Below are 10,533 nucleotides of genomic sequence, written 5' to 3'. Positions count from 1 at the left end.
GCTGCAATAGCCAGGAATGGGCCAGGCCAAATCCATGAGCCAGGAACTTCATCTTTGTATCCCACATGGGTGGCAGAGATTCACACACTTGGACCATCTTCTGCTTTTCCCAGACTATAAGCACAGAGCTGGATTGAAGGTAGAGTATCTGGGACACAAACCAGCATCTATATGGGATACTGGCATTGTAGGTAGTAGCTTTACCCAGTATACCACAGTGCCAGTCTCTCTTTTTAATGATTTCTATCTTTTTATTGAATTCATTATTTATGGCATCTATTATTTTCTTTAATCCTTTAAACTGTTTATCTGCATTCTCTTGGTCTCTTTGAGTTTTCTTAGGAACATTATTTTGGAATATTTTCAAGCATGTCATAAATTTCCTTCAGATCAGGATCTACTTCTGGAGAACTGTTGTGTTTCTTTGGAAGTATCATGCTTCCTCCTATATTCACATTTCCTGTGTATATTGACATTTGAACATCCAGTATAATAATTAGTTTTTCTAATAGAGTAGCTTTTGTTGGAAAAAAAAATCTTTTTTGTTCAGATGAAATGTGGGGTGTCACTTCATGTTGATTTGGCTTTGGTTCTAGATGAGCCCATAAATGTAAACGCTGAGTGGTTTTTTTTTTTTTTTTTATTGGAAAGGAGTGTCAGTGGTTTCCACAAGGACCATAGTTGTCTAGTCTGCGGCAGTTTCTAGAGGTAGTAGAGGCTTTGAAGTGAATGTGAGTTTCCAAAAGGTGTGTGTCTTTAGTCCCCAGCTAGTTGTTGTCAATCATAGTAGGGACTGATTTTGATGGCTGTAGTAAAGTTTCTGGTGCTGTGAGATACAAAACGGGATGTTCTTACATCACACCAGGCAGATAGGAGTCATGCTATGGCTAGTGTTTCTGGTATCTATCACCCTCAAATTGTATGATGTGGGTAGAAACTTCCCCACGTCTTGCTATGTTGCTATGTTGGTGTGACTAATGCTGTGGCTTTTAGAACCAACAATCCATGTATCAGCTGTGGGAGAGGGCAAGGAGAACTTGTTCCATTCTCATAGGGTAAATACTGGTTATACTGAGAATTGCACACTGGCAAGTATGAGTGTGGAGACCTGGAATGTAGATAGGTTTCTTTTCCTCAGTCTTAACAAGTTATGCTCCAATGATTTGAGAAATATAGTACTAATAGTCACAGTCCTAGGGCTACATGATGCAATGGGGACCCTGAATAACAGGCTGAGCTGTTTCAATTGGGACTGTGGCCTGGAAGTCCCAAGCCTAAAAGGAGAGGAATTAAGAAATTTTTCTATAGATCCCACAGGTAAGTGTCAGTGACTCCATGGGTTGCACTACCAGCAGCAACAGTCCCAGAGTTGCAAGGCACATGTCTATATCAGATAAAATAGACTTCAAAAGCTCTAAAGAGAGACCAAAAAGGACACTATATATTGATAAAATAATTGATCCAAGGGACTGATATTGTGGCGTAGTGGGTAAGGACACCATCTGTTTTGCTGGCATCCCATATGGGCAACAGTTTGAGTCCTTGAGGCTCCACTTCCAGTCCTGATCCCTTTTACTGCACCTGGAAAAGCAACAGAAGATGGGACTGGGCCCCTGAACCCCTGTGGGAGCCTGAAGAAGCTTCTGGATCACTCATCCTCAGGTGTTTGTCTCTGCTCAGTTTTCTTCCATTGTCAGGAACAAATTTTTCTCCTTTCCAGAAAATATTCTCTCCATGTACCTTCTTTCATTGAATACTCAATTATTTGGAGAACTTCCAGATTCCTGGAGAAATGAATGGAAAGTTCAGATAGCTTGTAGGGGCTCATAGACTCCATACATCCGTAGCCTTCTCAGCCACTGGCACTCTGCATCAGGGTGGTACAGTTGTGTCAACTGATTAACTGTCAATGAAATACATTTGTCATCTATCCTCCACAGGTCATATTAGGGCTCATTCTTTGTGTTTTACAGTCTATGTAGCTTAAAAATTATACATGATGACATGTGTCTGTACCAATATCAAGTAACAAATAGAATAATTTCACTGTACTCTATTTATACCTCCCTCAGCTCTAATCCCTGGCAACCACTGATGTTTTTACTATCTCCACAGCTTTCCCTTTTCCAGAATACAGTAAGAGAATTCCTCAACTATCCATGGAAAAATGATTAAAAGATTATTGTATTATAACATGTTGGAAATCTATGCATATTTTTCACAATATGAATTCCCCATGAACTTTTCCAAAACATCTTGTAAGTTACATATTTTGCAGTTGTCTTATATTTATTGATAGTATCCTCTGGTTGTGTTTTCTTTTTTGATTTGAGTTGTCTTTATTTTTCCTTTTGTATTTTGGAAGTTTCTATTTTCATGCCTTCACACCAAAGATTCTTCCTCAGTTATATCCAGTCTGCTAACAAGTCCATCAGAGTCCTTCTATGTTACTGTTCCAGTGTTTCTGATCTCATTCATGTCTGTTGATTCTTTCTTAGAGACTTCATCTCTGCTTACATTACACATCTGTTCTTGCATATTTTGTTCTTTTTCACCAATAACATTCTCAGTGTATTTTGCCAATTCCTGATGTGCTAACTACAATATTCTTCACATTTCTGACTCTGGTCCTGATGGTTGTTCAATATCTTCAAATGCTGTTTTGGCATTCAGTATGTTCTGTAAAGATGGGCTTAGCACACGTAGTGAAGGGAACTCTAGTAAGTAGGCTATTAGCAATATAGTAGGGAGGTCTGTAGGCATAAGAAGTGCTCTGTGGTCCTGTGGTTTGCTATTCTGTTAGAGTGCGTCCCTAGTTTTCCTCTCCATTTATTTGGAGCCAGAAGGCTACAGCTGTCTGAAATTGCGTTTTTCCCTTTTAAAGCCAGTTAAGCTCAGCTAAAACCCCAGTATGAGTGCAGGATCCGATTAAATTTTCTGTTGTTTGTTTTGTTTTTGATTTTTTTAAGGGTTGGCCATGGTAACACAAGATCAGATGCACTGGCATATTTCAGAATGGTTCCTTCCTCCACCAATCACTCCCACCCTGGGAATACAAGGAGAATTTTTCTGATATTAACTTTCATAACCAGGCACAGCTCCAAGAGGTAAACTCACAAAATTGTGGGTACATTCTTGTTTGACACTCTGAGATTTTTACTCTCAGACCCTCTTGCAATTTGTCAATTATCATTTGGGGTTCCCCACCCTAAAACTGATTTCTGGAGATATTTTCCTCCTGATATATATATATAGTACAACACATTAGGGACAGAGATCCTACATGGGGAGTAGGTGCACAGTGACTCCCGTTGTTGATTTTACAATTGACACTCTCATTTATGATGTCAGTAATCACCCAATGCTCTTGTCATGAGCTGCCAAGGGTGTGGAAGTCTCTTGAGTTTGCCAACTCTGATCTTATTTAGCAAGGCCATAGTCAAAGTGGAAGTTCTCTCCTCCCTTCAGAGAAAGGTACCTCCTTCTTTGATGGCCCGTTCTTTTCACTGGGATCTCACTCACAGAGATCATTCATTTAGGTCATTTTTTTTTTTTTTTGCCCCAGTGTCTTGGCTTTCCATGCCTGGGAAACTCTTATGGGTTTTTTAGCCAGATCTGAATGCCTTAAGGGCTGATTCTGAGGCCAGAGTGCTGTTTAGGGCATTTGCCATTCAATGAGTCTACTGTGTACCCTGCTTCCCATGTAGGATCATATTCTCCTTTTTAATTCTATCAATTATTATTTGCAGACACTGGTCTTATTTATGCAATCCCTTTGATACTTAATCCTATCTTTTTGATCAATTATGAACTTAAATTGATCACTTTGACTAGTGAGATGGCATTGGTACATGCCACCTTGATTTGATTGATTTAGAATCCCCTGGCACATTTCTAGTTCTACCATTAGGGGTAAGTCGAGTGAGCATGTGCCAAACTGTACCTTTCCTCCCTCTCTTATTCCCACTCTTATATTTAACAGAGATCACTTTTCAGTTAAATTTAAATGCCTAAGAATAATTGTGTGTTAATTAAAGAGTTCAAATCTTGATGTGAACATACACCCTCATTTCTGTTGGATTAGTATCTTGGGGTGAGATTACAAGCTCATGTACAATGAGTAAGTTTTAAGAAACTGCCAATATGCTTTCCAAAGCACTGTACAATTTTACACACCCATCTGCCATGTGTGAGAGATCCAGTTGCTTATATCCTGGCCAAATTCAGCCTTGGGATTCATTTTAATTATACCCATTGTAGAATAAGTACAGTTATATTTCCATGTGTTTTTAATTTTAATTTTCTTAATGACTACTGGTGTTGAGCGCCTTCAATCCATTTCTTTCTGTTTCTGCATCATCTTTGTTGAAAAATTTGTTCAAGCCTTTTGTGTTTTTTTGGAGTACAAGCGAATCTTAGGAGTGCCTGGGCTGGAGTCCTAGCCCCACTCCTGATAATGTGTACTCTGAGAAGGAGTAGATGATCGATTAAATATGTGGGTTCTTGCTACACACAAGTGGGAAACCCAGATAGGATTCGGGGTTCTCAGTTATTTTTGGCCCAGTTCAAGCTGCTGTGAGCATTTAGGAAGTAAATCAGTAGATGGAATCTCTATCTTTTTCTGTCCCTGTTTCAAATGGAATGCAAAAAAAATTATAAACATTTATGTATATGCCCTGTGATGTTTCAATATATGTGCACATTGTATAATGTCCAGACAGGATAAATAAAATTGTCTCTTCATCATTTTATCAATTGAGTAAAATACTTTATATTGAAAACATTAAAAAACTTTTCTTGTGGTTATTGTTTAGAAAAATTTGCATACTTTATCATTATTTATAGTCATCACTCTGTGCTATTTAGCATCAGAACTTCTTACTCCTATGTAATTGTATTTTTAGATCCTATAAGAAACAGTTCCCCAAAATACCTCTCCTCTTCTCTCCCCAGCCTATGATAAACACAATTCTACTCTCAAGTTCTATAAAATGAAGTTATTTAGAGTCTACATATGCATGAAACCATGTATTACTTGTCTTTCTGTGATTCACTATTTCTCTTAACATAATGGACTCCAATTCTACTCACATTGTTGTAAAAGACTTTTTTTTAATGGAAGTTATCTTTTTTAACATTTTAGGTTAACAAAAATCTCAGCAGATAGTACAGTGTTCCATCACACTAGCAGTTGCATCTTCTAAAATTTTATAATACTATGATATATTTAATATAATTAATTAGCCTATTCAGGTATGCAAGTTTTTATTTGTTTTCATTTACTTTGAAAGGCAAAGGCAGAGTGAGAGATTCAGAGACAGATCTGAGATTCAGAGACAGATCTTTTTTCTTTTTTAACATTTATTTATTTATTTATTTGAAAAGCAGAATTACAGAGAGGAAGAGGCAGAGAGAGAGAGAGAGGTCTTCCAGCCACTGGTTCATTCCCCAGATGGCATCAATGGCCATCAATGGCTGCGCTGATCCAAAGCGAGGAGCCAGGAGCTTCATCCAGGTCTCCCACACAGGTGCAGGGGCCCAAGGACTTGGGCCATCTTTTACCGCTTTCCCAGGCCATAGCAGAGAACTGGATCATAAGTGGAGCAGCTGGGACTTGAACCAGTGCCCATATGGGATGCCTGGCACTGCAAGCAGTCACTTTACCCACTACATCACAGCACCAGCCCCCAGAGACACATTTTCTATCTACTGATTCACTTCATAAATACCTGCAGTAGCCAAACGGATGGGTCAGACCAGAGACAAGACTTCTAAGTCATTTATGTGGCAGAAACCCAAGCACTTGACTAATCACAACTGCTTCCTAAGGGTGTATGTTAGCAGGAAGCTATATTGGAAGCAGAATAACCAGGACTTGAACCAGGCTGTGAGTGTCCTAATTTGCAACTTAAGTCACTGCACCAAACATTTGCCCATGGTAGTGATATTTATTTATTAAATGAAGTCCATCCCTTATTCAGCTTTCCCTAGAAAGCCTTTATATTCCAAGATCATCTCCAGGATACTACATTATGTTTAGATGTTATGGCTTAATTTCCTCTTTGTTGTGACAATTTCTGTGACTTTCCTTATTCATATGACTTAGAATTTTGAGGAGTCCTGGTCAGTTATGTTGTAGGATATTCCTCTGAGTTTTTCTCATGACCTTTCTGTAATTTCAGTGGGTTATGGGCTTTGGGATATAATAGAGGTAAAGTTCCATTTTCAATACATTACATCAAGGGTACACACAATCAACACTGTTTCTCTCTGATGATGTTGACTTTGATCAGCTGGTTGAAGTGTAGTTTTAATAAGATATTCTAATGTAAAGTATACTTTTATCCATTACATACTATATTCTCTGGAGGGAAATATTTATGTTCAGACCATACCACAGGCTTGAAGTGTGATGCTCAACTTCCTGAAGGGCAGTGATACTTTTGCCTGGAACATTTTTTTTTTTGACAGGCAGAATGGACAGTGAGAGAGAGAGACAGAGAGAAAGGTCTTCCATTTTTGCCGTTGGTTCACCCTCCAATGGCCACCGCGGCTGGTGCACTGCGGCCGGCGCACCGCGCTGATCCGATGGCAGGAGCCAGGTACTTATCCTGGTCTCCCATGGGGTGCAGGGCCCAAGCACTTGGGCCATCCTCCACTGCACTCCCTGGCCACAGCAGAGAGCTGGCCTGGAAGAGGGGCAACTGGGACAGAATCCAGCGCCCCAACCGGGACTAGAACCTGGTATGCCGGTGCCGCAAGGTGGAGGATTAGCCTAGTGAGCCGCGGCGCCGGCCTGGAACATTTGTTTCTTCTCCTCCATTTTTAAATGGATTCAAACAATTTTATAAATTATGAAATCATGACTTTTTATATATGAGGCACAATTCAGTAGTAATTTTCTTAATTTTTTGCTCCAACTTTGGAAGTGAAGCATGAGTATCTTGATCTTGTATTTGTTGGGCAAATACTTGTCTCCTTTCCTAAAATTAATTGGTTAGTAATTCAGAAGACGCTGTCAACCAAAAATCTTTTCCAAAGATCTATAGAATTATATTCCATAAGGAAAAGAGGGCCGGCATTATGGCACAGTGGGCTAAAGCCCCAGCCTGCAATGCTGGCATCCCTTCTGGGTGCCTGTTCAAGTCCCGGCTGCTCTTCTTTCAATCCAGCTTTCTGCTATGGCCTGGGAAAGCAGTGGAAGATGGCTCAAGTCCTTGGGCCCCTGCACCTGCATGGCAAACGTGGAAGAAGCTCTTGGCTCCTGGCTTTGGATCAGCTTGGCCATTGGGGTCATTTGGGCAGTGAACCAAAGGATGAAAGACCTCTCTCTCTCTCTCTCTCTCTCTCTCTCTCTTTCTCTCTCTCTCTGGCTCTACCTTTTTCTGTAACTCTTTCAAATAAAAAATAATAATATACTAACTGTTGAGGACTAGACAACTTCTCAAACTTGCAATTTTTTTCTTTCTAATTTTGAATATAATGAGAGTCCTACTAAATGAGTTGTTCAACTTTTCATCGTTTTCAGTGTCATGTTCTAGTATAGTTCTTGTGCCTATTCCGTACAACCACACTTTCCAAAACTAAAGAATTCTCAGGCACGTGTGTAGTATTTAATTTTTGCTGCCTTGTTGAATGTGTGTAGGAGAAGCAGGCAAGATAAGTGGGCTAAGACAAGAGTATATGTGCTTTTAAGTTAGAGTTGATATAGTTTAGGGAACATCTACAGAATCCGATATACCTATGCATACATCACCATATTGCTCAAATCTCCACCTAATATTCTCTTCCCATTATTTTTGGAGCCATCTGTTACAATCCACTTGTAGCAGAAGGAACCAATATATAATGAATTAGTGAGAATAATTAGTGCAGTTAGATAAAGTAAGTACATGAAAGGCAGGGAAGAGTAACAGAAATGAATGTGAGGTGATCTCTGAAAAGTGAATAATATGAAAAAAAAACTGTATGGATTTCAATTTTTTACTACAAATATATTTAATTCCATTTTCTATAAAGTTATTGAGGTAACTTTGTATAATTTTATTAGATTGGGTTTATGCAGAGAAAATTCCTAGTGAGTGTTTTGTGAACTAAAACTTCAGTTAACTGTCAAGGAAGAAAGGGCAAATTTTAAATATATTCAGTGAGCTATAAAATATTGGTATATATAAAAATGTATGTTGGGCCAAAGACAAAATGATAAATTCATTAAATGTCTTATATTAAAATAATAAATTGTTTTTAGAATGTTTATGAACTTTTATGCAATATAAACATAGGGCTTTATTAAAATAACACACTTAAACACTGCTAGTTTCATTTTTCCTTGTATGTAGAGGGACACTTATTTTACTTTGATTACTTATTTTGCTTGATTTATAAAGAATCTCCATACATTTTTGAAAAGATCTTTTGTTGATTTCACCAGTAGTCACTCAAAAGCAATAATTGATGTCTTAACCATATACAGTATAGAGAGGAAAGCAATTTTGTTAAGAATTTGCTTTTGATTTAAAACTGTAAGAATACCAGCCCAAATTTAGTGGAATTTCAAAGTGACAATGTACAGCCAACTCTCTCCCAAAAGGCTTAATCTTTCACTCTCTTTCTTTTTCATCTGCAATAAATAAGTAATCAAAATCTGTCAGATGTCACATATAAGAACTTCAGACTCTGGAAGAATCAAAGCTTTTCACCAGCTAATTCCACAGGAATACACTTGGCTAAACCTGGAAAAGAAGACTCCTCCTATTGATAGATTCTGCAATCAGAAAGTGTGTGTGTGTGAGAGAGAGAAGGCATGATTAAAATTTAAATCAAAGTATTTCATCTAATACTGTGGTATAAAACCAAAACAATTCAAAAAAAACTATGTTTAAACAGTTTATAGATGGAAGGAAGAGTTTAAAAGTGAGTAGGCTGGATTTTCAAATTTTTCAAAACTTTTTTTTTTTTTTTTTTTTTTTTTTTTACCAACTTTCATGTCTACCAACACAAAAGAGAGATGAAAGTAACTTGTAGCATGATGAATTGAATTGTCATGCAGGAAACCTGAGAATGAATGAGAACTATGTGAGACAAACTTCAAAAACTTCCTGCACTGTTTTCTCTGATCACCATTCCACTCACTTTTCATCAGTTTTCTGATCATTGCCCATTGGATTTAATTATTTGGAGAATATCCTATGATTCTGCCATTTTTCATCCACCATCATTTTGATTCTTTTACTTAAAAAGATACACCGTAATTTTAACTAGCTCTATCATCTCTTTCTTGCTCATAAACATGAACAAAGTTTTTATTAGATTTATAATTTGGAGAAAAAAATAGAAAAATTGAATGACAGTGAAAACAAAATTGGAGATAAGGGAAAAAATGATGAAAAAGAGAAAAGAAAAAATGAACACTCAAAGAATATTTTCCCAAAAATGATTAGCTTGATTTCTAGAAGATAATGAAAAATAAAAAATATTGATAAGTGGGGCTGGTGTTGTGGCACAGTGGGTGAAGACCCTGGCCTGAAGTATTAGCATCTCATATAGGCAATGGTTTGAGTCCCGGCTATTCCACTTCTGATCCAGGTCTCTGCTTTGGCCTGGGAAAGCAGTAGAAGATGGTCCAAGTCCTTGGACCCCTGCATCCACGTGGGAGACCCAGAGGAAGCTCCTGGCTCCTGGATTCGGATGGGAGCAGCTCTGGCCGTTGCAGCCAACAGGGGAGTGAACCATCTGAACCATCGGATGGAAGACCTCTCTCTCTCTCTCTCTCGCTCTCTCGCTCTCTTTCTCTTTCTCTCTGCATAACTCTGACTTTCAAATAAATAAATAAATCTTAAAAAAAAAAACTGTTCCTTTAAAAATAAATATTGACAAATGTAGCAGTCCAATTCCAAATCCAGAGCATCTTTAATCTGGGGGAAAGTTACCAATTCAACCCAATAGCTCCCCTGGACACCACTTCCTAACATGTTTTTGCAAGTTCTATGAAGGGAGAAAACCATAGAAAAAGTTTAAATAAAAATACTACTATACGTTCAAGAACATGTTTCTGATGGAAATAGCATAAGAGTCATTGTGGACAAAAACAGAAAAAGTAAAACATCAAAAAATATGAAGTTGGGATGACAACAAAAATTACATAACACAGAGAGATCATATTTTACATTTTGTTTTATATCTATAGCATGTCTTCAATTCTATTTGTATTCTAGATACTTAATATGGGCAGTGTTCAATTATGTTATATCTATATATCTATATCCATATGTAAACTCATTAATTCTGTTCAGGAAGCTTTTAAAAATAGTATTTCTTCTTATTTAATTATTGATTAAACTAAGCAAAAATACTTAGAAAATGTCAAAATTTTTCAAGACTGAAGTTATATCCAATGTTGAAATATGATTTTAAAGTAATAGTCCATTAAAATGAAAAAAAACTTTAAAACAACAGTTTAGATTATGTAGCATTTAAGACTCATGTTCTCATGTAAGTAAATATAAATATATATTATATAACTTCTGTCATCCT

Source organism: Oryctolagus cuniculus, chromosome 1 (genome assembly GCF_051225735.1).
Source record: "Oryctolagus cuniculus isolate XC-2025 breed Fujian yellow rabbit chromosome 1, ASM5122573v1, whole genome shotgun sequence".
NCBI classification, from domain to species: Eukaryota; Metazoa; Chordata; class Mammalia; order Lagomorpha; family Leporidae; genus Oryctolagus; species Oryctolagus cuniculus.
Note: the sequence above shows the minus strand (reverse complement) of the source record.